We start from the raw sequence: 10,989 nt of genomic DNA on the forward strand, positions 1-10,989 counted from the left end.
CCATTCTGCTGACGTGTTTAGAGATATGTAATCTTGTGAACAATACCAAAATCGGCTAAGTACTTTTTCAATCCCCACTCAAATACCCACCTTTACTATCACTGTGAAGCACCTATATTTGAGCCTTGTGCTAGCACTAAATCTAACTTAAACTTTGGAACAATTCATTTACTTCACCTTTGAATTTCATAAGATAAATCCACATCATTCAAGTACAATCTTTGATAAATGTAACAAACCATCAAGCACATGACAAAGTAGTGTGTTTGGAAGAACTTCATACATCAGAATGAATGATCATAAAAGGAATTGAACTTTTATTCGAACTTGGAGAATACATAATCGGTGGCTTTTAGCCAGTTTACAAGTACCATACTGAAAACTGGAAACATCAGACTTCGAAACAAATTCGAAAATAACATCTTCAAACAACCAAAGAAAGCATGCCCCAAACGGTGATGCCATACCTAAACTTCAGATTTTTTCCTTCTCCTCCTCGGATGCATCCATGGACAGGGCTTGAGTCAATTGTCTTGTGCTATCATATACCAATCGTCTTTCTTGTCCGAGTACCCTTAAAGACACAATAGTGAGGCCAGGAAATCACAATACAACGTCGGACAAAGGTTATACAAGCAACAATAACAAATTATAATTCAAAGATAGGACAACTAGAACAGAATCCAAATTAAGATTATCAGTGAGTGCAATTGAACTGTCGCCAATAATTGGGGCAGTGGTTACATCAGGATACATTAGTTTTGGTGGAGGGTTCTAATTTGTGGACATGTCTAGAAGCAAAAGTCATATGATACGTAGTACTGTAATCAATTGTTCTTGTACTATTCAAAACAAGTGTAGAGTTTGGAGATAACTTACCAATATTACCTGTTGTGGCTACTAAAACAGAGACTTGATCGACCTTATTCGTAAGTTCCTTAACAACACCAACAGCTTTAGCTGATTAACAACCTGAATTTCGTTTTCTGAGATCCTTGCTATGATCCACCATTTTGCATAGCCCACAATCTCATTTCGACGAGATACTGGATTATAACAGTTGTCTTCCGTTTAGGGCATTGCGTGGTGGGTCAGCGGCTGCTGAGAGCAACGATAAAGATGATGGGGCGGGCTAAACTTTATAATGGGTTAGCAATAATGTGATTCAAATTTGTCTTTGGTGAGAATCAAATCTAAGACCTCTTACTTACAAGTGAATAGGAGCGCCACTAAACTGTAGTACTAAATGATACTTCAATTGTATTCTTCTCACTAGGAAAATATATATATATATATATATATATATATATGGTTGTACAACCTTAATCACAATTAATGTAGAAAATAATCTACAAAACCTATTAAGAAAATCCTCAATACAATCAAATTACAATACTTACCTTTTTATTTTAACAAAAATTATTTAGGCACTATCGAAAATACCTATGTTTTTTTTCTACATATCACAATTTACAACCACGCTTAACTCAAGGTACGTAAGTCAAGGCTCATATCCATTTTCTTTCTAGTTTCTACTTGCAACAGCAAAAGTGGAATGATCTCGCTCGTTCAATACAACGCCCCAGATTCCTGACTATCAGAAGAACGTCACCATGCCGTGAATTTCTCTTCTCCAACCACGTGTTGGAACCCCGTATTACTTACCATAAATATATAAAATAAAATGAAAACTATTACTATGAATAAGGTTTTAATAGTACAAAATAAATCGATCAATAAGTAGTTTTGAATCGACCCTAAACATTAACTCATCGAGCGGCATAAAAAGCGAGATGAAGAGGAGAGCGATTGTAGGGTTTCATGGTTTTTCTTTCAACAAAATCGAAACACAATTCGTTATTAGAAAGAACATTAGTTAGCAAGTTATCTTCTTGCAACACAACACATGTTGAAGTTCTATATTCCATGCAATAGTAACAGATCTCGATCACATGAATAAGTGTTGATTGCACCCAATAAACCTATCAATAACTAGCTTTGATTTGTGACATGCATATCAGTCCGTAAACTAGATATATATACCAGATAAGTTTCTTTGTAAATGTATTTGATTGATCTCTATTGGAGAGTTGTTTCATTTTAATTTTCGTTTTGGTGTGTAACCTCTTTTGGATCTCTATGTGTAAAGGGTGGAGCTGTTTGATACGTTGGATCTACTTCACTTGGTGTACTTCTAGACCGTAGTGGTGATTAGGTGATGCGATCGGATCGGCCCATGGGCAGCATACTCCTTGTCCCACTATATGATTTGAGATTTTATTCTCACATAATCTCCGTGTAACATGAGATTTAAGATTTTATTGATCTGTGTAATCTTGCAAAGGATGAGCTCGAACAAGTGCTTGAAGTCTCATTGTTTTGCAATTAGTGATGCTTTGTAATACTTTTATATCCAATCTACAAGGACCTTTTAGCAGCCGAGTTATTGATGTTAGGAATTTGTAATGATTTTTTAATAAATGAAATATCGTGTTTTTCTTTATAAAAAAAAAAAAAAACACAAAGAAATACTCATTAAAAATTAAGAAAAAATTTATTAAAAATTTCAATTCAAAAAATTTATTGATTCATATTTCTTTGAATTGTTATGCTTTGTTATAACCGCCTTTTTTTTTTTTTTTTTTCACTTCTTAATAAATGCATGTCACAACCTGCAACACGACCAATCCATGCAACCAAGAGCCACTTCAGTTTATCTCTACTCGCAACAACAAAAACTGAATCATTCTGTTCAATTTAATCCACAAGAAACAACTCGCATGTCGAAATGCATGTTAAAACTTTGTATAATTCACATCATAATTAAAAACAATCTATCATCCTCAGAAGTCTTTAAAATTAAAAAATAGCCATCAATGAAAGAATCTTGCAGAACAAGGTTCCGTGTTTGTAATAATTCAATAAGCGACAAATTATTTAAACTAAAATTTTAAAACAAATTTTGTAAATCAAATAATGTGGATGTTAATGATTGAATTATTACTTAAGTTTTGATTAACGTGCTTATTTCCTATTGGTGACATATAATTTAATTTGCAAATTTAATTTAAAATTTGAATCTGTATAGCATTATCCATTCAAGAAACTTAGTATGAGCTGTCTGATCTCACTATAGGCGAGTATTGATCATCGTGTAATTAATATGGCGCCTCACAAAAGCATCGGATATGAGCTGATTGAGTTTGTTGTAGTCAAATGGTGCTTCGGATATCGCAACGTCCTTCTCTACATAGTCCAAATAGAAGCATGGTTCGAGAGCTTTATCTATCTTATGATCTTGCAGCAGTAGATTATTGGTTTTTATAGATCTTCCATCTGCTTCAATTTCTTGCTGCATCTAATATGATTGTCGCAGTTTCATATATTTGTTTGATTCTCTTTTTAACAAGAAAACTAAAAGAAAGAAAAGAAGATGCTTGAGATCTTCGTAACCATAATATTTTGAAGTTCTTAATGCCTTACCAAATCTAGGTTTGTATTATTTTTTCTCTAGATCAAAAGAATAATTTATACCAAATTTGTGGTGCATGTTTAGAAGTGTTTTTAGAATGACTGAAAACATTTTTAGAGAAAATATTAGGTTTCAAAAGCACTTGAAGTGCTTCCTGGTATGTACTTCTTCTAGGAAGCACATCAAGTACTTTTCCAGAATTCACTTGGAATTTCACTAAGGATAGTTCCAAGGTCATTTTCTCCAAAAACGTTTTTAATCATTTTAAAAACACTTCCAAATAAGTTCATAATAGGGAGTAGGCGTTAACAAAAGTAACAAAAGGAAAAATTAGCACAGGCATGTGGGGTCGCAAATATCCCCATTTGTGAATGTGGAATTAATGAACGGTTCATCGTAAATATGTTATTTGGTATTTATATTTTCAAAATTTTCTATATATTTGAATAATTAAAGATATCTTATTGAACAGTCTCATTGATAAAATCTGTACCATCAAAATACAAAATAAACTGATCTCTCAAATGGAGAAAAGAAATGCAAGTATTATTTTGTTTGCTTAACTTGAATCCCAGTTACAGTCTTCATATGATCAATGACAATATCAACAGTACCATGAAAATTTCAGGAATTATTAATATTTTTTCTTTTTACCACTACCTGCGCAGTCTACCATCACTCCATGCACACGAAGAAAACCAGAATAAAGCTATGGACGAATAGAATTAGTGGGTGAGTGGGAACTGTTGTTTAGCTAATGACGTGGGCATATGCTGAAGGAGGATTCTCTACCATCCTATTCTTATCCTTTTCCATCTCCTCCTCTCATATATTGTTTTTTGTTTAATTATTTTTATAAAAAAATCAATATAAAAGATTAATGTAGTTTAACTGTGATCGTTCAAATAGAAGAAAAAAAAAAAGAATAGTAGAGAAATTAGAATAGTAGAAAATCCCCTCTGCATGCCAAAGTGCATGGTCACCTGATACCTCAGACTATAACACAGATGTGATCAAACTTGAATAATATATTTGGTGGGCCCATCACACGGCTATATTATTATAAATTATTGCTTGGTTTCAGAGCAGCATCCATTCCCATCATCTGCAACTTCAGCCAAATGGTGCAACCGACCATAAAAGGATTTGACTATCCAAAACATGAAACAGGAAGGAGATAAAAATAAATTAATTCAAATATATATACATATATATAATTATTATTGACATTCCAAAACTTTTATTTTGCATTTCAAATTTTATAGATTTGAAAAGAAAAATACATTTATAAAAAATGTATAATGAAAATTTTGAAATACCAATAATATTTCTCTCTATATATATACACACACATTGTATTATCGTGTGTCTTGTAGCTAGGGTTGTGCTTTGACGCACCGGCACGCCAACCCATGAATGAAACTAGACTAAAAATAATGAGGAGTATTTAAATAGTTTGATAGTGAATTGCAGCGAATACGAGCACGACTATGTACCATAAAAAGTACGATTTTTTTATTTTTTTGTTTATTTTTTTATGATTTCCCTGTTCTGTTTTGGAAACCTTGTTAGCGTGCAAAATCCATTAACTTTCCGTGGTTGAGTTATATTAATCCAAGGTTTTATATGATTGTTGTACACATCAGAAGATGCACTAGTGAAATCGTGAAATTTTGTAGGTTAATTGATAAAATGATGAAATTACTAATCTTAATTGTTGAAATTAATTAGTCAACATGTGGTTAATATTTTAAATTAAAACATCTTTATTACTCAATTTTGATCGTTTCAACCATTAGAATTTGTAAATTCATTGTTCAACTAAACTTCCAACACATATTCAGTGATTTTAAAACACAGTTCTGAGTGTACACGATTAACATATTAGTATCTTAATTTTATGACCGAACCTAATGCCCTTAGGTTAACATTTGTGTTAAGCATTTGTTTTCAAAACTCTGAAACCCTAAACCCTAGTTAACCATGCATGTTAAAAAGTCCTTGCTCATAGATATGTGTTCTTTTAAATTTGATTGAGAAAGTAGATTCCGATATTTATTTACTGCCTATGTGAATTCAGGTCCCATCAGTGTGCTCGTATACTTATATAGCACTGAATGAGAGTTGTCTATTATTTGTACTCAAGTATAGTGCACAACAATAATGCATGCAGCATGCACCCCGACGTTCATAACTTCATTATTTCCTTACTTTCACAAACCATTTTGGTCCCATAGCTCGTGCACTACCTAATCTCGTCCTTCTTTGGTTAAAACTTGTAACCCCCATACTTCAACATAATTTCCTTGATTTGACTGACTAAGTCTTCCCTTAACTCCAATTATTAGACCATCTCCATCTGAGGGTTGGCCAGAGGGGCCCTCTAGCCCTCTAAGATATTAATATTTTAATGAACAATACATGACCATATTTACCTCCGTCTCCAACCGATGGCCAAAGAGCTAGAGGGCTTGTTTTAACCTTGTCACAAAAAACCGTCTCCAATCGAGGGTCATGGGGCCAAACATAATTTATTATTTAAATTTAAAAACTACAACAACTTAAATTTAAAAACAACAACTTAAATTTAAAAACTACATCTTATATTTAAAAACTACAACTAAAATTAAAAAACGACAAATTAAATTTAAAAACTACAAATTAAATTCGAAAACAACATTAACTTAAATTTAAAAACTACAACAACTTAAATTTAATATCCATAATCAACATCATCTTCATCATCCGCCATCGTAGGAGTATAAAAAATATGAAGTTATAGGAAAAAATAGAATTTTTAAAAAAAATTGTGAAATAGAAGTTATAGGAAAAAAATGGAATTTAAAAAATATATATGAAACAAATTTGGTAAAATAAAAGTTATATGAAAAAAATGAAATTTAAAAAAAAAAATGAGAAGTAGAAGTTACAGGAAAAATCTTGTAAATAAAAAATAATAAGAAAACTGTAAAAAAAAAAAGTTCAAATGCAACGGCTAGCTGACGTCAGCTAGCCCTCTCCGATTCTGTGGGGCCCTCTCAGATTCCACAGCCCTCTGGCCTAGCCCTCGGTTGGAAACGGTTTTCGAGCTATTTTCGACATTCTGACCCTCTGGACCCTTCGGTTAGAGATGACCTTACATTTCACTTCTGTTTGTTTTTGTAATATTGTTTTGTAAATTATATGTATTGTTTTTGTTTATTAATTCAATGGTTTTCTTGGAAAATAACTTTGCACATAAATATCGGCCAGGAATCTCCAACTCCACTTGTGCAACCACTTATGACATATCCAGCAAAAGATCAGAAGAAACAAGAAAAACAAAAGATGATGTTAGGTACACAAAATAAAGCAGGAGCCTTGAGGTTGTAAATAACATGTGTCAGATTTGCCCCCACCGGCTGATTTTACTCTGATGGGTCATAGGGTTGTGTGATCTTCTTCACGCAAAAAAAAAAAAGGAGTGCAGGAGAACCCTAAATATACGCCAAAGGGACTAGCAGAAATAGTACGTTAATGGGCGTGTGTCAGTCTCCAGACTCTCCAGATTATAGCTAGTGTCTGTATATATATTTACATATATTGATGGGTTGAGATTTATTTAGTTTGATATGTGATAGGTGGTCAAGCTTGGTGAATAACCGTGTAGGAGGAATAGTTGGGCACTACTGGTACATATTCTGATAGAATTAGGGTTAGGAGGATCAGATCAAGCAGAGGGGTCCTGCAAAGCTGGAGGGTACAATGCCGAAAAAATTAGGGTTGGCAGTACTACTGTGTCGTGGTCTTATTGCTAACCCAAAGAAACGTAGTGAAATTTTATGAGTTATCGCTTGACCACCGACTGAGTCCTGGTCCTTTTCCTTTTTCTTTTTATTTTTTATTTAATTTTCATTTGTCTTTTTAGTATAACTCAGAGTATATTATATATTAGATTTTTTTTACCGTTTTGTTTTTGTGCTAATGTGGGATGGTTTGTAATTCATATGGGATTAGGTTTCTTCTAAGTCAAGTTAATAATTTTTTATACAAATGTATCAATACACTTATGGTTTTTTATGCCCTCTTCAGTTTTTCTTGCTGTCCTCTTCTTTTGCCTTGTTCAGTTTTTCTTGCCGTCCCCTTCCCTTGCCCTCATGGCTTTTTATGCGGCTTCCATCTCCTCCTCCACCAGTTCTTCTCTCTTTGGCCCTAACATAACGTATTTTGATGTGATTAAATTTTTAAATCAAATTAAATAATAGGTCACCAATAACAGATAAGTACATTTATCGATACTTAATTAATAATTCAATCATTTAAAATACATCATTTAGTTTAGAAATTTAATTAATAATTCAATCACTTAAAATCAAACAGCAAAGTATTAGGATTAAAAAATCCATAATACAACTTAAGCACTTGATAAAGGAAGATGATCCTCTCTAGATCCACTTTGTGGGGATCTTAGGGATCCACTTTGTGGGGATCCTAGGGATCCCCACATTCTAGTCATTCATCGTACATCATACGGTTAGTTTTCGTCAAATACTATTTGTGTTTAATTTTAAATAAAAAAAAAGTCAAATGATTTTTAATCGCACGATGCACGATGAATGACTAAGATGTGAGGATTCTTAAGATCTCCATAATTTGAATTCGGGTGAGATCCAAATCCTTGATAAATTCTACGCAGTGCACCAATAATTCAACTATATATCGATATTATTAAATTTCTGAGGGACACTTGATGGATACGTTGGTTGCAATAGTTGATACATCTTTAGCTCCAACAACACAAGTGGCACTGAGAAGCTCAGATCAAACCCATAGGTTCACAAACTGAAATATTACAATGATGTGCTATATTTGGAAGATTTTGCGAAGTGGGGTTGGTTTTGGTTTCTGGGTGTCTCGTCTCATCCTTTGTTAAAAGATATTGTCCTTTGAATCTCTCAGTCGGTCAGTCCCCACGTTAGTAGTTGTGCATCTTCTTTGTGGGCTCAAACTCTTGCCATATGTTATGATGTTAGTCTTGTTAGATGTGGATGTCTTGCTTTTTCACACATGTATATACTGGTGTTAGTCATTTCACAATTTCAGTCCCACGTACAGTAGTTTTCAATCTTTACAATATTCCTATTCCTATGATATTAGTCAACATAATATTAAAACCCAACTTGAATTTGAGCTCCATTACTAATGGTAAGCATGCTTGCTTTGCTCATTTTCTTTGCTTGATGTTTTAAGTTTGATTTTTTTAGGTATTGTCTGCTGTATTTTTCTTCTCTATAATTATTTAATTTGCTAATGTCATTGAAGGCTATCCAAATATAAACTATTAACTTCACATCCATGAATAGTTAAATATTTGTATGTATGTGTGTGTGTGTGATTAATGATAAAACTTATGGATTATTAGTCAAATAGCACTTTCGTCATAAAATAAGCGAGCTAATTACAAGAGAAATCCAGAATTCTAGGGATAAATTATTGGGAGAGGAAGGCCACATAGAATAATTCATATTTAGAAGAACCGATCGAGGTGAATATTATATAAAACTATGCCGAAAGGATTGAATAATTGAATTGAAAACATGGAGAACCCGGCCACTAATTATGGTGTTCTTTTGTTTACTTTCGAACAGGGTTGGGGGATACTATGAGAACTCCATCATGACAACTATAATGGAACCGGATCCCTTTCGGATTCATATATCATGAGCCTTATGAGTAGGTGATCCAGACTGTTGAAATTTGATCAAATGGCTACAAACAAAGGGCCCTCTAAAAATTATAATAATTGTAACCGTTTGATCAAATTTCAACAGCACGGATCGCCTGCTTAGCATGCTCATGATATATAGATCTGGAGGGGATCCGGTTCCAACTATAATAAGCTCAACATATTCTTGGGCAACACGGCCATGGAGATAGACATAGACATGCCAACTGTGTATCTGACACAGTACACACCACTCTATGTGTTCCTGTAATTAAGGTCTCTTTCTTGTCAATAACCAGAAATAACTCTCAAGAGTTTGAGCTCCATCGAGAAAGACAAAAATCACAAGACCCTAATTTATTTTCCTAATGTATTATTTTAGGAATGGGCTGGAACTGCTCAAAATATTATCTTTGTTTTTAAATATTCATAATTTAAGAGAATGGAGATATAAAGATGAGTGTAGGAGCTGATCACACGTTATTCTGATTAACTGACTTTTTATGTCATGATCATCATATATGTATTAAAAGTTAAGATGGAAATGTGTTACAATGTTTGATCAACTTAACCAACTAATTAATTTGCTGGTGGTTTCCATTTAAATTAATGCACGTTTGGTGGTGTTTAAAGGGGTGGCGGTGGACAAAACTAATGCATATATAATATGTGGATCCAGTAACGTTTCGATTGGTCCCCAGATGTGAACCCTAACTTTTATGTCCTGCTCCTGCTAACTGTGGTCCATCATCTTCAGATTGAGTCGATGGTTCCTTTCCTCTCCAACACAATTGCATACTTTATAAAATGGGCCAAAAATTATTCATGCAGGACAACTTTTTGAGAGAAAGGGAGGTGGGGAAGTATTGATGCTTACTGACTCTGCCACGCGCTCAACTTTGGGTCACAGTGGCTTTGGGAGCATAAGGTAGTGGACTATACTGTAGTGCGAGTTAAAGCCGACGGTAATATGCTCATGATCATTGGCTTCACATCTATCAAAACTCAATGACGAAGTGAGCTGATGGAAAGTAAAAGTAAAGATAACAAGCAAACGATCCCGTAGCCATTGTTTAGTAAAACGTTAAATTATTCTTTTGCAAAGCTCTTTGTGGGGTATTTAAAGATGGGTCACCAGTTATCATATTTTGCTGCAGAAGAAAAGTTCCATGTGCTAGGCTATATATATAGTCACTGCAGAATGCAGATACCCAACTCCCATCTTCCCTTAAATGATAGTGTCTTGGCAGTACTCTTGCTTTTGGGTTGAAAATTCAAGTCCTAATCGCATAACTCAACTACCCAGCAGAGGAAGATTTAATATACAAAGGGAAGGTTTAATGGATAAAAAATAAGTAAGGGATTTAACTTTTCCGTAAAGAAATCTTGATCATTTATCCTAACTATTTAGAGAATAATTACATTGTAATGTGAAAGAATTTATGGGTTTTAAAGAAGATGTTGGAACCAAAATTGGATATTTTGACAACAAAGTTAGGGAAACTGAAAAAATATTAAAAGAAACAAAAATACAAACATATCAAAATTTCTTTTAGCTATTATATATATATATATATCACTACATAACTACATGGCAAGAGAATGACAATTATTTTAAGTAAAGAGTCCGAAGCTGCCAAGGAGTAAAAAAAGAGCCAAAAACAAAAGAATATACTGTACAACAAGAATCACTTTCAAGCTAGAGATTTTTCCATTCCCGCGTATGGCCCAACTCCAGGTGAAGAATGACAATACGAAGTTTCGCATGGGCAGAAATCTACCACAAGCTGCATGACCTAGACTATGCATACCT

The 10,989-nt window shown here is 33.6% G+C and overlaps 1 long non-coding RNA gene across 1 annotated transcript; it reads right to left on the reverse strand.

Moving 5' to 3' along the window:
• Positions 1 to 261: 261 nt before the first annotated feature.
• Positions 262 to 1,092, reverse strand: LOC148693796 (uncharacterized). The gene is made up of 2 exons (XR_015951812.1): positions 880 to 1,092; positions 262 to 574 (listed from the first exon to the last, which is right to left on the reverse strand). It is a non-coding gene; the product is annotated as an uncharacterized LOC148693796 (long non-coding RNA).
• Positions 1,093 to 10,989: the final 9,897 nt, after the last annotated feature.

The sequence above is a fragment of the Pyrus communis genome, chromosome 10 (assembly GCF_041283825.1).
Source record: "Pyrus communis isolate YQ-2024b chromosome 10, ASM4128382v1, whole genome shotgun sequence".
NCBI lineage: Eukaryota > Viridiplantae > Streptophyta > Magnoliopsida > Rosales > Rosaceae > Pyrus > Pyrus communis.